Source organism: Bubalus kerabau, chromosome 1 (assembly GCF_029407905.1).
Source record: "Bubalus kerabau isolate K-KA32 ecotype Philippines breed swamp buffalo chromosome 1, PCC_UOA_SB_1v2, whole genome shotgun sequence".
Classification (NCBI taxonomy): domain Eukaryota; kingdom Metazoa; phylum Chordata; class Mammalia; order Artiodactyla; family Bovidae; genus Bubalus; species Bubalus kerabau.
Genome location: NC_073624.1, coordinates 230,795,143 through 230,813,111, shown reverse-complemented (window position 1 = coordinate 230,813,111; position 17,969 = coordinate 230,795,143).

Here is a 17,969-nt window from a genome sequence, read left to right as displayed (position 1 = left end):
GGTGGTCACTACATGCTGCTGGGGAGGAAGGCAGGTTACAAAGCTGGACGTGTATGATGATCCCACTTTTTGGAAAAAATGTGCATAGTGAAAGTGACAGTCACTCAGCCGTGTCCGACTCTTTGTGACCCCATGGACTGTAGCCCCCCAGGCTCTTCTGTCCATGGAATTCTCCAGGCAAGAATACTGGAGTGGGTTGTCATTCCCTGTTCCAGGGGATCTTCCCGATCCAGGGATCGAACCCAGGTCTCCTGCATTGCAGGCAGATTCTTTACAGTCTAAACTACCAGGGAAGCCCCCAAATGTGCATACCTAACTAAATATTTTTATCAATAGGTCCAGAATATAAGTAAAAGAAGAATTTATATGAACATCTTAGCAGTTAATTATCTGCATGGTGAATCTTGGAATGATGATCTCTTTTTTTGTTGTTGTTCCTTATGTTTTTTCCCGTTCTCCTCTAATTATTGTATTTTTAATACTACAAATCATTAGCAGATTGGAAATGATGCTGTATAAGTCTTAGCTATAGTCACAGGGCTTGACAGGAGCACGAGGCAATAAGTCTTGGGTCTTATCTTAGTGCTGGTGGAACCACCTTCTTGCCCAGAATCTGCCTTGAGACCCACTCACTAAATCACAAATTCAGGGCCCTCACTGGGATCTTCCAACCTCACGGAGGGCTCAGGTCCCAGTCACACCTCTGTCAGTGGCTCTGAGCAGAGTAACACAAAAGCTTTGGGCAGGTTCTTGGGACATTTTCCTCTTCGGAGCTTAAAGCCCTTTCCTAGGTGGTTATGTGCCTCTCCCAGCAGAACAGGGCAGGGGAGGACCACCATCCCCAATTCTGAACAGAGTCAGGTCCCAAGGAGACATGGCCACTGGCCAAAGGTCAACAGCAGAACCAACACCACCTGCGTCCAACTGCCAAAGAGAAGGAGGCAGAAGCTGGACATCTGGGTGGCTGCCCCCTGGCCGGCCTTCCCTGCCCCCATCCCAGCTCCCCAAAGTCCAGGAACATCTGGCTGCTGGCCTTGCTCCAGGAGGGGTGAGTGGCTGCGGGGCCTCCTTCCGCCAGGCCCCATCGCTGCTGTGATGCAAGGCACATCAATCAAGGCTGCAGGGCTGGCTGATGCTGGGAAGGGAGCCGGCTCCTTCCCCACCCCCTCCCCAGACATTCCTGCGTAATGGAATCTCCTTTCCTGTCCATTTATTACCAACCCGCAGAGCTCTGCCAAGCACAGTCTGCACATTCAGACCTCACCAGCCCTGCCTTTTCCTGGGGAAAGAGGTTCCCCAGGGGGGCCTAGGAGGAGTGCCAGACCCTAACCCTCACCAGCGTGTCCCACCCTGGTCCTCCACCCTGTCCGCGGGTTTGCTCAAGGAGCCAGATCTAAGCTATGCACTTCACATAAGGTTATCTTGCATGTCTGTAGCTATGAGAAGGGCACTCTCTCACTATCTTCATGTTAACAGATGAAAAAACTCAGGCTCCGAGAGATTAACTCACTTGCTCAGTCACACAGCAAGACAATGGCGGAGGCTGCCTGATCCCCAAACCAAGCTTTTTCTTTTCTTGTTCTTTCAAGTTGTCTTTCCTCATTGAATGGTCTTGGCACCCTTGTCAAAATCGGTTGAACTTAGACGTATGGATTTATTTCTAGAAGAGACTCTGACTTCTATTCCAGTGTTCTGAATGTCTAGCCTTGGGCTGATACCACACCATCTAGATTACCATTGCTCTGTAGTAAGTTTTGAAATCTGGAAGTGTGAGTCCTCCTGCTTTATTCTTCTTTTTCAGGGTTGTTTTGGTTATTCTGGATCCCTTGAACTTTAGCATCAGCTTATTAATTCACGCAAAGAAGTCAGCTGGGATTCAGATAGGCATTGCATTAAATCTGTAGATGAATTTGAGGAGTATTGCCATCTTCTTAAAAGTATTTTTATTTATGTATTTATTTGCCTGAGCTAGGTCTTAGTTTAGCATGTGGGATCTAGTTACCTGATGAGGGATCAAACCGGAGCCCCCTGTGTTGGGAGCACAGAGTCTTAGCCACTGGACCACCAGGGAAGTCCCAGTATTGCCCTCTTAATAATGCTAATGGAGTCTTCCAACCCATAAATACGTGATGTTTTTCCATTTCTTGAAATCTTGAGTTTATTTCAGCAATGTTTTATTTCAGACATAAATTTTACATTTCTTTTGTTAAATTTATTCATATGTATTTTACTCTTTTAGATGCTATTGTGAATGGAATTGTTTTCTTAATTTCATTTTCAGGTTGTTCATTGCAAATGTATAGAAGTACAGTTGATTTTGGTAGATTGATTTGTGTCCTGCAAACTTGCTGAACTCGTTCATTAGTTCTAATGGTTTTTTAGTAGATTCCTGGGGCTAGTCTAGGTACAAGATCATGTCATTTGCATGACATGTTTTACATCTTCCTTCCCAATCTGGATGCCTTTGATTTCTTTTTCTTGTGTGGTTGTCCTGTTAGAATCTCCAGTACAACGCTGAGAGAAGAGGCCAGAGCAGACGTTCCGGCCTTGACCCCTCTCTTCTCTGTGTGCCGCATCTCCCCTTCCTTTTCAGGCTGCCTTTCCCTCTGTTCCCCGCCCCCCACCAATCAGCAGTGAGGGTAGGGGTATCAGGAGAGGAGAGTGTATGTGTAAGTAGGTTGTTGTTCTTATTTAGTTGCTCAGTTGTGTCTGACTCTTTGTGACCCCTTGGACTGCAGCATGCCAAGCTTCCCCGTCCTTCACTTAAATTCATGTCCCGGAGTTTGCTTACATTCATGTCCATTGAGTTGGTGATGCCATCTAACCATCTCATCCTCTGCTGCCCCCTTCTCCTTTTGCCTTCAGTCTTTCCCAGCATCAAGGTCTTTTCCAGTGAGTTGGCTTTTCACATCAGGTGGCATAATGCGGTATAAGTAAGTGACAAATGTAAAATGAGAAAGAGGGAAATCAGTTGGACACCTAAAAGCTCAAGGAATGTATCAGGAACCTCACTGTATAACTGAGAAAACTGAGGTCCAGAAAAAAGAAGTAATAATTAATATTTATTGGACACCTGTATACGCGTGCTACATTGCTTCAAGTCGTGTCCAGCTCTTTGCGACCCCATGGACTGTAGCCCGCCAGGCTCCTCTGTCCATAGAATTTCCTAGGCAAGAATACTTGAGTGGGTTGCCATTTCCTTGTGCCAAATACTCAGGATCCAAAGATGAATCAAGCATTGAAGGGTCAAAGCTGGGATTCAAACAGAGATCAAAGTTCAAGCAGACCCACGTTAGCATCTTGTAAAGAGGGAAAACATAAAAGTAACCTGACACTGTCGCTCCAAAACCTCTCTTAGTTTCTAGAGGTGGCAGGTCCTGTGCTGTCCTGAAAGCAGCGGGGGAAGAGTGTGGTCTAGGTTGGGCCTCTGATCCTTTACTTCCTGGCTTTGGGATCTTGTGTATACCATGAGCTTCCCTATGACTTAGTTTTCCCTTCTGTAAAATGGGGAGAATTACAGTGGCTGCTTCACAGGGCTGTTATGAGGATTAAATTAGTTAATAAGTGAAGTGTTTGGTAGAGGTCCTGGTGGAGCTATGTATGTGGCCTTGGCATCCATAGATGCCAGCCTGGTCATGGTATGGGGCTGTGAAGCTGCTCATTGCTGGGGGCTTGGGAAGGGACTTGTCCTTGCTGCTTGGGCTCCTTTCAAGTCATGAAAGAAACTGACATGACTTATGCTCCCTTTAAGACAGGGCTCCATGACATTTGCCAAGAGCCTACAATATGCAAGCCCATGGCTAGGGAATTCTCAAAGATGTTGATGATAATGACTACTATTCTTATTTTAATTTACTATTTGCTAGAGTCAGGGTTCAACCAGAGAAACAGAACCAGTAGGAGGGACATATTAAGAGATTTACTGCAAGGAACTGGCTTACACAACTGTAGAAGCTGGCTAGGCAACCATGAAATCCATAGGTGATGGTTAATTTCATGTCAACTTGATCTGGTGTCTAGATATTTTGCCAAACATTAGTCTGAGCATTTCTCTGAGGATGGTTTTGGATGAAATTGATATTTTTATCAGTAGACCAAGTAAAGCAGACGGCCCTCCCTAATGTGGGTGGGCTTCATCTAATCAGTTCAAAGTCTGAATAAAAAGACTGATGCTCTAGTGAGTCAGGGAGAATTCTTTCTGCCTGACAGTCTTTGAACTAAGATGTTAGCTTTTTCCTGCCTTTCGGCTCAAACTGAAACATTGGCTCTCCTGGTTCTCAGGCTTTTAGACTCAAGGTGGAACTATACCATCACCTCTCCTGAGTTTACCAACACTACTTGTGGGTATCCATATGTGTACATTCTATTGGCTCTGTTTCTCTGGAGAACCCTTTGTAATACAGGTTGTCTGTCAGGAAGGGCAAGGTAGAACTCTCAGGCACAAGTAGAATATATTCTTCAAGGAAGCCTTAGCTCTGCTACTAAGGCTTACCAACTGATCCAGTCAGGACCACCCAGATTATCTAAAATAATCTCCCTTGCCTGCGTGCTAAATTGCTTCAATCCGACTCTTTGCAAAGCTATGGCCTGTAGCCCACCAAGCTCCTCTGTCCATGCATTCTCCAAGCACAAATACTGGAGTGGGTTGCCATGCCCTCCTCCAGGAGATCTTTCTGACCCAGGGATCAAACCCACATCTCTTATGTCTCCTGCATTGCCAGGTGGGTTCTTTACCACTAATGCCTGGGAATCCCCCTGATCTCCCTTACCTAAACTCAACTGATTATGTACTTTAATCGCATTTACAAGATACCCTTTCAGAAACACGTAGTATTTGACTGAATAACGGGGGACTGCAGCCAGCCTAGTTGACACATAAAGCTGACCATTAGGGCCAGATGTAATGCCAAGTCCAAGTCAGCTGGTTTGCTTCTCTAACAAACCAATTTGGAAGATTTTTCAAACTCTTTTATTCTAGAAGAAAATGACTTGCCCAAGCTCACGCAGCTGAGGAGGAGGAGCTGGGAGCTTGAACCCAGGCTCCCTCCAGCACATGGTGCCGCCACTCTCAGGTTCTGCATCAGAAAAGTACTCATCCAGCCCTGTGCGGTGGATCCTGTTCTCTGCTGTAGAAGCAACTGGAGCTTTAAGGAGGGTATGTGGCTGCGCCAGACTTTCAGCTGGGAAGTGGAGGGATGTTCCATATCAGCTCAGGTCCTCCTCCTCACAACAGCCATCTGCTCACTCCCCCTCACCGCAGCCCCCACCCCAGAGGAAAATGCTGGGCGTCCACCCCTGAGGGCCATGTGATATGGGCACCCCTCCTCCCTGGCCTCGGCATTGTCCTGTGTCGGTGGGGACAGGGCTCTTCCAGGTTTGTCCTTGGAGGAGAGGGTGGAGTCTGGAGCCCCCTATCTCTGGGTGCTGTATTCCAGGCCAAGTCTAATCCTTGGGGATGTCTCAAGGGTATCCATGAGAGACGCTCAGCCAGGACCAAGTGCCCTCAAAGTGTCTGTCTCCCCCGACCTCAGGCGGGATGAGGCCTGAGGCGCCCAGTAGAACATGCATTCCTTGCGAAACCAGGGTGCCTTCTGGGACACCAAGGCCCTGTAGGGTCCCAGCTCAGCCAAGCCTGTGGTCAGTGCTGGCCGTGGCCTAGCCCTCCCACCCCTTCCTGTGGGGGCCTCAGTGCCAAGGAGGAGGCCCTGTGAACAATGCCCCGCTCTGTTCTTGGCCCAGGAGGGGGTGGCTAGTTTAGCCGCACCTCACATTGGCTGGCGATCCAATGCTCCCCACTCACCCTCACTATCTGGCACCTTGGGCCTCAGAAGAGACCCAGACACCCACACTTAGCACCCTCCCAGTTCCCAGAAAGGTCAGGTCAGGAGTCAGGGCTAAAATGATTTCAGGGGCCCTGGGGCTGGGGGCTAGGGCCCAGGACCAACCCCAACCCCACACCACCCGCCCCCTCCCCAGTGTGTCTTTGCTCCGGCCCTCTGACCAGGCCCCAGGCCTCCTTTGGCGAATGAGGAGCAGAGATCAGAGAGGCTGGGCAGCTTGTCTCAGGTCACACAGCCAGGAAGCAGCAGAGGTGGAATTCAGACCCAAGCCTGTGAGCTTTCAGAGCCCATGGTCTTAACCACTGCACCAATGTGCTTTATGGAAACCCTGATGTGTTCATGGGCCCAAGGGCTCAGGACACCCTCCTTGGGTGTCAGCACACACACAGCCACACACGAGCACACCGTCCTCAGTAACAGAACCCTGCCCAGTTGGAAGGGCCCCAAGGTGCTCCCCATCTGCACCTGGAGGGGGCCTCTCTGCCCCCCACATCCCCAGTCGGGGTGCAGGAGTCAGGGCCCCAGCTCAGAGTCCCTTTGGTGTGTGCCTAGGAGGGGGAGGTCAGTCCTGCCTGGAGCTCCCTGCAGCCCGACAGCCTGTGGGTCAGCTGGACCTCCTCCCCCAACCCTCCCAGGGCCCCCAGGCCCCCGGCCAGGTCCGGCTTCCGGAGCTGCCGCCACCTTGGCCGGCCGCACCACACATGGTTTCCATCAGCAGCCTGCCTGGATGAATGGCGCCTTGTGAGAGCCCGGCAGGGCTCACCTCCGCACAGGCCAGGCCAGGTGGGCAGCCTCGGGGAGGGAGGCATGTGAGGGGACCTCGGGGGTGGGGGGCTGGGCTGGGGGGACAGGCTGCACCTCTGTTAAGAGCCAGGGCCTGTGGTCAGACAGAGATGGGAGGCATCCTGGCCCTGCCACCCACAGGCTCAGTCTGAGCAATGCACAGAAGCTCTCTGGGCCGGGCGCCACCCTCCATGTAGAGGGGAGTAACGGAGTCTCTTCCCGGACCTGCGGGGTTTCAGTGAGATGAAGCTTAGCATGGAGAAACGGCCTGGAACAGGGTGTGCACTTTGCTCCTAGAGTCCAGCCTGTCAGGGGGCCAGGGGGCCCACACACTCAATTTAATGGGGAAGGGAAAGGGCCCCGGCTTGGAGCAAGGGAACTGGTCTCCATCATGACTTTCTTTGTGAACAGGGGAGGGCTACAGCCACCTCTGTGGTTCCATCCGCTCCCCTCACACTTGAAAAGGCCTCACCAAGCAAGCTAGAGAAGCAGACCTCAGCTTCATGAAGGAGGCAGGCAAGCAGGGGGTGGCCGGCCTCCTTCCTCTATGGCAGACAGGATGGGAATAATGAATGTAGTGCTTCCCAGGTGGCTCAGATGATTAAGAATCTGCCTGCAATGCAGGAGACCTGGGTTCGATCCCTGGATCGGGAAGATCCCCTGGAGAAGGAAATGGCAGCCCATTGCAGTATTCTTGCCTGGAGAATCCCATGGACAGTGGAGCCATGGACAGGGTTGCAAAGAGTTGGACACGACTGAACGACTAACACATATTGAGCACTTTCTGGGTGCTGCGCTCTGTGCATTACATGCAGCATCTTACTTGATTCTCCTCCTCCTCCTATTAATGTTTCCATTATACATGCAGCAAAACTCATCCAGAAAGGTAAACAGCCAGGCTGCAGCCACACTGCTGGGAGAGGCAGAGCTGGACACGAGGCTCCAGGGACCAGGCTCCTGCTGCCACACCACCTGCGGCAGGGCGGCCGGCGTGCGGTGACCTGCCATGGGAGCTGAGAGCGCCTTCCCTGAGGGTCTCTGGCCCTGTCTAGAGGCTCCAGGACCTATGTCCTCCTCCATACTCCCTCCCAGCACCTGGCACGGTGGAGCAGCTCCTGGACATTTGACAACAGAGGGGAGGTGGGAGTATCGGGGGGAGGCACAAACCTGTGTCTTTGTACCAAACCAGGATGGCAGTCCTGCCACCGTCGGGATAAAGTGCAGACTCCTTATACCTTAGATGAGGCCCCAAGGACCTACCTGCCAAAAGTCTCCAGCTTCATCACCCCTCTTCCCTTACCCCTGCCCCAACTCCCACTCTCCAGACTAAGGCCTTCAGCTCCTTGGCAGCTCTTGGCCCTCTGTCCTTCTCCTCCAGTCTTCGTTCCTGTTTTCACCTGCCTGGAACCTCTCCTTTTCCCACCCGGGTTGACCAGTCCTTCAAGACTCAGCCAAGCACCCAGGTAGACCAGATGCCCCATCTGCCCCACTGGGCTCTGAGACACACCTTCCCTACTTTCCAGAGGGTTGGGAACAGAGCTTTGGGGCCTTGTGAGCTGTTCTATGGGCCAGGCTCCAAACTCCAAATCAGTCTCCCCAGAGAAACGAGAGCTTCCTTTCCCCTCTGTTGAAGATGCCCACCCCCTCCCTTAGATCGGTTTTCTTTGTTCCTCTTCTGACTCAACCATCTGGGAAATTGAGGGGGCTGTATTGATGTGGCTACAGGGGAGTCATTTCTAGCTCTTAGCCTTTCAGTGGTTCTCTGAGCTGTGCTGAGAACCCACTTCTAGAGGACAGTTTTAAGATGAGCTGTCCCTTTTGTCTGCTCCGTAGAGTAGGACGTCTCCCTCCAGGTGAGCTGACAGAGCCAATAGCTGGTGCTCACATATCACTAGTGTCCCCCCTCACCCTCACCCCCATGCCCATTGCTGTGATTGGTCAGCGAGGGCAGTTGGAGAAAACAGCTCTGTGGTCATAACTGCAGATGTCTTTGAGGGTTAAGCTCCAAAAATGCTCAAGTGGCTTTGTTTATGATACTAAAGATTTAACACAGTCAACAATTAAAGACTGGGACATTCACAAAACTGAATTCCAAGAATATTTAATGATACAGGAGATGGTCAGAAAAATAAAGCAGAAGAAGAAAACCTTCAGGCAGACATGTAGAGGAAGCAGGAGGTATGGTGTAAGAGTGTAGATTCAGAAGCTACAAGGCCTGATCCGAAGGCAGACACTGCCACCCTGTAGCCAGGGGATGATGGACTAGGCACCAAACCTCAAAGCCAGGCTGCCTCCTCTGTAAGATGAACGACACCGCCTCTGTGATGTGTGCAGGCCCTTAGCACAGTGAGACTAGCACAGAGCAAGCGTCCAATAAACATTAGCTTTTATGATTAAAGACAACAAAGTGCATTATGAGTCATTTCAATTTTCTTAGGTTGGCATGCTTGTATTTACATTTTTTTTCCTGCAATTGAATGTGTATTATTTGCATTAATTTGAAAAATAAAAGCAAACATGAATTCTCAAGGAAACAGAGCGTGGAACTTGTTCCTGTGGTTCCTGCCAGCATGGTGTGGAGGACATTATTAATTATGATACGCTGATGGGATTTTCTGAGAGAAACTCATCTGTTTTTGGTCCTAGGAAGATTCCCTGACCATACTGGCTGCCCATGGGCTTCAAGCCACAGTCGGGTACCTAACCTCAGTGTTCAACGCAAGGGGATCATTTATAGGAGAGCTTGTGAAGGAAGCCCACCAAAGAGTTAGAAGTGTTAGCCTAGGGACCCAGAAAAGAGAGACTCTTACGCTTTAGATTTTGTGCACTTCACTGATGACTGCTATTCTTTTGCCAACAATCATGTATCTCGATGAAAATGGAAATGAGACAATTTGATATGTTAATAGGAAAATATTTAATAACATGTAAAGATGTTGATGAGGTTTGCCTGATGGCTCAGTGGTAAAGAATCCACCTGTCAATTCAGGAGACATGAGTTCAATCCCTGAGTCTGGGAAGATCCTCTAAAAAAGAGAATGGCAACCCACTCCAGTATTCTTGCCTGGGAAATCCCACAGACAGAGAAGCCTGGCAGGCTACAGTCCATGGGGTAGCAAAGAGTTGGACACAACTGAGAGACTAAACAACAACAAAAAGATGTTGACTATTATGATTGAAAAGCAAAATAGAATGTTGGTATATTCTCATTTCTACAAAACGAATTTATACATCAGAAAGGATAAGTCCTAAAATGTTAACAGTGATTATTCCAGAGTCATAGGTATAGACATCTTTGTTTTCTTCTGATTTGTCTATATGTTCTCAATTTTCCACAATGGACATCTATAACTTCTGTGATTAAAAAATATATTTTCTTAAAAGGAAAGATTTGGCCCAAGGCTTTGCCTGTGTGAAGCGCCGGAGTTGTGGTAGCCTGCATCTTTAGCCTTTTTCTTTCCTCTCCTTTCTCCTCCTCCTCTGTGCTTGCTTTTGTCCACTTTTAATTGGCGCCATCTTGCTGTCCTTCCTGCGTCCTTGAAAGAGGCCCGAAGACCTTGTTAAATGGATGCTAGGCAGAAGCCAGGGCTCAGGTCCAGCCCACGGCTCCCCATCCAGTGGTTCCCCCCTCTTACCGCCTTCTGGGGTATTGTTCTAATTAGAGCGGGATGCAAAGCAGACCCAAAGGCGGAACTATAAACACCAGAGGCAAAGACCCATAAACATCTGGATAACTGACTCCAGCTGTGTAGATGGCCCTGGCCCTCATGTAAAGGCTGGAAGCTGGATGGGGGCTGGGCAAACCATTGAGGGCTGGCCTCAGCCTCCCCTACTTAGACCACAGGCTGCTACGAGTCAGGCAGTTAGAGAACTGGGTGGGTGAGTCCTGGGTGAGCTTACAGCCAAGTGAGCAAGGGATGCGGGAACCAAGGGTCCTTAAAGTCATTTGAGCCCTGTTATCTATGCCCCTTGGCCTCAATTTCCCCTTCTGAAAAATGGAGAAGAGAGGAACTAAGAGACTAGATGGGCCTTCTCAGCTCTACCACATCATGCTTAACTCATATATCTATACACTGGGACTGCTGCTGCTGCTGCTGCTGCTGCTAAGTTGCTGCAGTTGTGTCCGACTCTGTGCGACCCCATAGATGGCAGCCCACCAGGCTCCCCTGTCCTTGGGATTCTCCAGGCAAGAACACTGGAGTGGGTTGCCATTTCCTTCTCCAGTGCATGAAAGTGAAAAGTGAAAGTGAAGTCGCTCAGTCGTGTCCGACTCTAGCAACCCCATGGACTGCAGCCCACCAGGCTCCTCCGTCCATGGGATTTTCCAGGCAAAAGTACTGGAGTGGGGTGCCATTGCCTTCTCCAATGCACTGGGACTAAATACCTGCAATTAAAGGTCATAATATGATAAAAAATATGTATATGATAATATAAACATATACTATAACAATATTACCTCTAATGTAACCCATACATTATAAATTATAGTATCATACTCTTTTTTATAAAAGTGGTTTTTTAAAGTTTTTATATATTTTTTTGGCTGCACTGGGTCTTCGTTGCTACGCACAGGAGTGGTGGCTGCTCTGCATTGAGGTATGCAGGCTTTTCATTGCAGAGGCTTCTCTTGTTGCAGAGAACAGGCTCTAGGGCTTCAATAGCTGCAACACACGAGCTCTAGAGTGTGGGCTCATTAGTTGTGGGGCACGGGCTTGGCTGCTCCGTGGCATGTGGAATCTTCCAGAACCAGGGATTGAACCCTTGTCCCCTGCATTAGCAGACAGATTCTTACCCACTGTACCACCAGGGAAGTCCTGTATCATACTCTTTATAATTTATAGAAATTCTATTTCTATAATTTCAAAATGACTATGAATATCTGTGATCAAAGAGTAAGTAGAGGCTAGCCAGGAAGACTTCCTATAAGAAGAGAGATTTAAGAGCTATAAATATGGCAGGCAGAGGGAAGGAGGGAAGAGATGAAAGAAAGAGACTTGAAAGAGAGGGGATTTTATGAGTCTTTTGGGATGGGTCATCTGGAACAGGGATCCATGTCTGTACGCCACCCTGGAAACACACAGCCTGGTACAGCAGAGGGCAGGAAGAAAGCGCACTGGGTTAAAGTGATCAAGACTTGCCAGCCCCAGCAGCTCCCAGCCCTGGATGCGCAGCAGAACCCCTGGGGAACCTGGTAAAACACAGATTCTTGGGCCCTTCCTAGAGTTCCTGAATCAGAATTTGGAGCGTTTGAATATTTGAATTTTGGAAGTTGCCCAATTGATTTTGAGGCTGTAAGTATCTGTGACTGGCACAGGTGGGTGTTTGGGAACCTCTGGCCCAGAGTTCTCAGTGTCTGTGGAGAGAACATGGGGTGGGGTGACATTCATGAGTCTTAATCCTCCTCTTTGCCTGGCTAGCCTTACGCCAAGGAACACAATGTACAAAAATCAACTCAAAATGGATCAAAGACCTAAATGACCTGAGAAGGGACCATTTATCCAGAATGTATCAAGAACTCTTACAACTCAAGAAGAAAAAAAAAAAAAGACAATTCAAACATGAACAGGACTTCCCTGGTGGTCAAGTGGTTAAAAATCCACCCCACCAACGCAGGAGACATGGGTTCAATGCTTGGTCCGGAAGATTCCACATGCTGTGGAGTGGCTGGGCCTGTGCACCACAGTTTTTGAGCCTGTGCCCTGGAGCCCAGGAGCTGCAAGTACTGAGCCTTTGTGCTGCAACTGCTGAAGCCCACGTGCCCGCGAGCCAGTGCCCCACAAGAGAGGTCACCACAATGTGAAATCTGAGCACTGCACCTAGAGAGTGGGCCCTGCTCCCCACAACCAGAAGAAGCCCTCAAGCAGCAACGACGACCCAGCGCAGCCAAACATGAAGATAAATCATACATTTTAAAACATTTTTTTAAATGGGCAAAAGGTCTTAAATAGACATCTCCCCAAAGACATGCAAATGGCCAACAAACACATGAAAAGATGCTCAAGATCATTAATTATCAGAGAAACGCAAATTAAAAACCAGTTTGCACCCACTCAGATAGATACAATTTTTTTAAATGGAAAATAATAAGTTTTGGCAAGGATGTGGAAAACCTGGAACCCTTGTACATTGCTGGCAGGAATGCAAACTGGTTTGGTCACTGTGGAAAACAGTTTGAAGTACTGATTCATGCTTCAACGTGGATGAACTTTGAAAACATTATGTTTTAGTGAAAGAAACCAGACACAAAAGGCCATATATTGTAGGATTCTGTTTATGTGAAATCTTCAGAATAAGTGACCCATAGAAACAAAGTAATTGAGTGTGTGCCAGAGACTGGGAAGAAGGAAGAATGAGGAACAGCTGCTAATGGATATGAACCTTTTTTTTTTTTTTTTTGAGGTGATTAAATGTTCTAGAATTAGAGAGTGGTGATGACTGAAAATACACCAATTTAGTATATTTTTGTGAATATACTAAAACCCACTGGTTGTACACTTTAAAGCATTATTTTATGGAATGTGAATTTTAATCTCAATTTTTTAGAGTTCCCTTTAATGCCATGTATGTATTTTAATTGTGCTAAAAAATATATAGTGTAAAATTTGCAATTTTAACCACTTTTTTTTTTTTTTTTTTTTTTTGCCACGCCACATGGGATTTTAGTTCCCTGACCAGGGATGGAGCCCATGCCCCCTGCAGTGGAAGCATGAAGTCCTAACCACTGGACCTCCAGGGATGTCCCCATTCTAACCACTTTTAGGCATTAATTACCTTCCCAGTGTTGTGCAAACATCTCTCTATTTCTAATATTTTCTGTCACCCCAAGCGGAAACCCTGGACCATTAAACTCCCCATTCCCTCTTCTTTCAACCTCTGATAACCTCTAGTTTACTTTCCCTGTGAATTTTCCCATTCTAGATGTTTCGAGGAATCATAACGATATTTGGCCTTTTGTGTGTCTGCTTATATGGTCAGGCCGCTCGAGCTGGCTGTTCTCCTGTTTCTGTACATCCGCTGCCCCACCAGTCCTGCTTGTACCCTGCTCACATGAGCGTGCTGTTCCCTGCCCCAGCCAGTGACTGTTCTAATCCTCAGGCTAGAGTGTCTCCAACCGCTAGGTTATTAAAGGGAAACATCTGCCCTTGTGATGGTCCTGAACCTGAGGTGCCCCAGCTCCTGGTTTCCATGGTAACTGATGAACCACCCTGAAGTCAATTCCCCCTATAAATGGTGGCCTCCATTTCCTCATAGTAGCTCAGATTACTTGCCATGTCCTGCCTGCTGGCTGCCACTCACAATGAGGGTGTTGCTCCAGACCCATTTGTTTTGGACGTTTTAAATCCCCTGTCCAATAAACCATTGATGTCTCTGTCGCTACTTCCAGACCCTTTCTTTAGTCTTCAAGCTGGGCAACTACAACACTTGCTGGGGTGCAGCCCAGCAATTGACGAGCCAGCCCGAGAAACTCCTGGGAGCACTGGGATGTCAGGAAATAAGGACAGGGAATGGAAAATTGTGGGAGTAAGGGTGACTGCCACTTGAATGGAGCACTGTGCAGCTGACTACCACAAAAATGTCTTTCTCTTCCATAAAGCTGATGCTATCCTGTTAACCTCAGAGCCTTTTCAGTTTAAAAGTAGCAGCTCGTGGCTCATCTGACTGCATGAGGACAGCTAGTGGGTACAGACAGAATGTAAGGACCTGGATTATCTATCAAATACTTGAATGTTAGCTGGTCAGAAAAGACAAGCATACCCCTGACACTATTAAATAGTTACAGACATAAGTCTTAGGGATATTAACTCAGGGACAGGATTGTGTATTGGTTACCTGGAACGATTTGGATGCAGTCAGTGGCAGTGGCAAAATGATATGAGTACTCTCGGTCTTCTGGTCCCAGCTCAGGAAAGGGGCAGAGCAATGATATAGTGTGATGAAACAGCCACATGTGATCAACAGTGCTACAAAAGTTGAATAATGGGAAAAGGGCACTATTCAGGGGTCTAGAACAGCTGTGCATGACATAAGGCCCTCCATGGAAATCGATAGCAACCAAGGAACCCATTTTACCAACCATGAAGTTTAAGAATGGGCTGATACAAACGGCAGTTCACTGCTGCTGGGCTCTGAATGGACTTAAACAACTACAGAGACAGGAAACTTGCTTTCTCAACTCATGGACACATCCCAGTGCTTCTGCCCTGTTACCAAGCAGCAACACAATCCAAGTTCAACTCTTGACCACCAGAGGACCACTGCCAACTATTTGTCAGGACAATAACTCACTTCCCCAAGGGAACACACTGTAAAATGGCCTTGGAGCTTGCAGGTTACTGGTGGTTTGAGTTTGCTACCTCATGGGGAATAGGATCAGAAAGGGACTTACAGATTTCACCTGTCTTCTACCTGGCCCCACCTGAGACTACTAAAGTAATTAATCTGGGCCCCCCACTGGAGAAAAACATATTCTATTCTATTCTATTTATTATATTATATTCAGTCAGTTCAGTTCAGTCACTCAGTCGTGTTCTACTCTTTGTGACCCCATGGGCTACAGCACACCAGGCTTCCCTGTCCTTCACCAACTCCCAGAGTTTACTCAACCTCATGTCCATCGAGTCAGTGATGCCATCTAACCATCTCATCCTCTGTTGTCCCCTTCTCTTCCTCCCTTCAATCTTTCCCAGCATCAGGGTCTTTTCCAATGAGTCAGTTCTTTACATCAGATGGCCCAAATATTGAATTTCCAGCTTCAGCATCAGTCCTTCCAATGAATATTTAGGACCGATTTCCTTAAGGATGGGATAGTTTGATCTCCTTGCAATCCAGGGGACTCTCAAGAGTCTTCTCCAACACCACAGTTTAGAAGCATCAATTCTTCGGTGCTCAGCTTTCTTTATATTATATTTAATTATATTTTAGGCTTACCTGGTGGCTCAAATGGTAAAGAATCTGCCTGCTATGCAGGAGACCTGGGTTCAATCCCTTGGTCGAGTAGGTCGCCTGGAGAAGGGAAGGGCTACTCACTCCAGTGTTCTTGCCTGGAGAATTCTGTGTTCATAGGAGCCTGGTGGGCTACAGTCCATGGGATCCCAAAGAGTCAGACATGACTGAGCAACTAACACTTTCACATTATATTAACCCATTGTCTGTTATTATACTGCCTCTCCAGTACTGGGCACTGGCTGTGGGGACAGAGTGGACAGAGGGTGTGGTGCCGCAGGCCAGGACAAAACCTCAGGCAGAGGTGCTATTATCTCTGAATGCTCTTACTACTTGTATTTTGCTTAACGGTTATGACCTTCCCTGTACTGTATCTCTTAAACATCTTACGTTTCATCTGTTTCAATATCTGCAAACAGCTCAAATGATTTGGTTCAGAATATTATCTATAATCCTTGAGGATGAACTAAAGGTCCTTGATTTTGTTTAATGGTTGAATTATTATTTTGTCTTGCTTGACTGTTTTGGTTTCTACATCTTCTTGGGTTAAATTTATTCTTTGGAACTCAGGAAAGGCCTCTGAGGCTCAAGTTTTTCTACAAAGGGATAGGAAGTAGACATGGAGGAATCTCTGTCCCAGGAAGGCCCCATTGGTCCTGCTCAGTTGGTTACAGTCATAGTCCAAGGCCAGGGGGAATCTGTTTCGGGTCTGGGGGACAATGGAGGCCTCACTGTGAAATGAGTTTCATTGTTGGGTCTGCAGTGAGATGCCATTGTTGTCCTCAAATTCCAAGAAAAACTGACCTGATAAGTGCCTGGCTCCAAAGTTTGCCCACCTCTTGAACTCTGCTGCTGCTGCTGCTAAGTCGCTTCAGTCGTGTCCGACTCTGTGCAACCCCATAGATGGCAGCCTACCAGGCTCCCCGTCCCTGGGATTCTCCAGGCAAGAACACTGGAGTGGGTTGCCATTTCCTTCTCCAATGCATGAAAGGGAAAAGTGAAAGTGAAGTTGCTCAGTTGTGTCTGACTCTTCGCGACCCCATGGACTGCACCCTACCAGGCTCCTCTGCCCATGGGATTTTCCAGGCAAGAGTACTGGAGTGGGGTGCCATTGCCTTCTCCGTCTTGAACTCTAGACACTCTCTATCTGCAGTTACCTGTGTTACATTTGTGTTGTTTGGTTGCAGTGCCCCTCTACATACCTGACCTCAGGCACAGAGCACAAGAGAGGCAGACTAAGATGGTAAAGGTCGTGCATGGTAAAGAGGGGAGGAGTGTACAGTCAAACCACTCAAGATGGCTGTTCTCCTGCTCTTGTACCTGCTGCCCCCAGCCACCCCAGCTAGTGATTCCTCTCATCTTCAGGCCAGTGTGGCTCCAACTGCTAGGTTATTAAAGGGAAACATCTGCCCTGGTGATGGTCATGAACCATTAAATTAGTTATATACATGTATATATATATGTAACCACTCTGCTTTAGATTCTTTTCACATAGGGGTTAATGCATAATACTTAACAGGGTTGCTTGTGCTATATAGTAGGTCCTTACTAGTTAATCTCTTATATATATAGTACTGTGTATGTGTTGATGCCAATCTTCTAATTTATCCCTCCTGGCCACCCCTTACTTTCCTGTCTGGTAACTATAGGTTTGTTTTCTACATCTCTGACTGTATTTTGGTTTTGTAAATAAGTTCATTTGTACCAACTTTTTAGATTTTGCATATAAGCGATATCACAGGATATTTGTCATTTTCTGTCTGACTTACATCACTTGCTATGAGGATCTGTAGGTCCATTCAAGTTGCTGCAAATGGCAGTATTTTGTTCATTTTTATGGCTGGAAAACATTCCGTTAGTATATATGTACCACTTCTTCTTTACCCATTTGTCTATTGATACACTTAGGTGGCTTCCCTGTCTTGGCTATTATAAACAGCGCTGCAGTGAAACCTGGCATGCATGTATCTTTTGGAATAATGGGTTTTTCCAGATGTATGATTTAGAATGGGATTGCTAGCTCATATGGTATTTCTATATATAGTTTTTTAAAGACCCTCCATATTTTATCCATCATGCTTGTACCCATCAGAGCTTTGCTGGTGGCTCAGATAGTAAAGACTCTGCCTGTGATGTGGGAGACCTGGGTTTGATCCCTGTTTTGGGAAGATCCTCTGGAGAAAGGAATGGCAGCCATTCCAGTATTCTTGCTTGGAGAATTCCGTGGGCTATAGTCCATGTGGTCGCAAAGAATTGGACACGACTAAGGGGCTAAAGACTAGAGATATCTTCAAGAAAATTACAGATAACAAGGGAACGTTTCATGCAAAGATGGGCTTGATAAAGGACAGAAATGGTATGGACCTAACAGAAGCACATGATATTAAGAAGAGGTGGCAAGAA